The following is a 601-nucleotide window of genomic DNA, read 5'->3' as shown; positions in this document are numbered from 1 at the left end:
ACTCAACAGGTCAACATGATCTCTCAAAGTCTGAATGGATGGCAACATGCATCCAACAGTACTAAAGAGGTAGCTTCTGAAGATGCCTATGATCCTGAGAACCCTGCCATGGCAGAGGTTAATTATATGGGTGAACCTTATGGAAACACCTATAATCCATCATGGAGAAATCATCCAAATTTCTCCTGGAAGGATCAACAAAAGCCTCAACAAGGCTTTAACAATGGTGGACGCAATAGGCTAAGCAATAGCAAGCCTTTTCCATCATCTTCTCAGCAATAGACAAAGAATTCTGAACAAAACACTTCTAATTTAGCCAATCTAGTCTCTGATCTGTCAAAAGCCACTTTCAGTTTCATGAGTGAAACAAGATCCTCCATCAGAAATCTGGAGGCACAAGTGGGCCAGCTGAGTAAGAAAGTCAGTGAAACTCCTCCCAGTATTCTTCCAAGCAATACAGAAGAGAATCCAAAGGAGAGTGCAAGGCCATTGATGTAATCAATATGACCGAATGCACAAGGGAGGAGGAGGACGAAAATCCTAGTGAGGAAGACCTCCTGGGACGTCTCTCAAACAAGAAGGAGTTCCCTATTGAGGACCT

The sequence above is a fragment of the Arachis duranensis genome, chromosome 3 (assembly GCF_000817695.3).
Source record: "Arachis duranensis cultivar V14167 chromosome 3, aradu.V14167.gnm2.J7QH, whole genome shotgun sequence".
In the NCBI taxonomy this organism is placed as follows: Eukaryota; Viridiplantae; Streptophyta; class Magnoliopsida; order Fabales; family Fabaceae; genus Arachis; species Arachis duranensis.
This window is presented reverse-complemented; position numbering follows the sequence as displayed.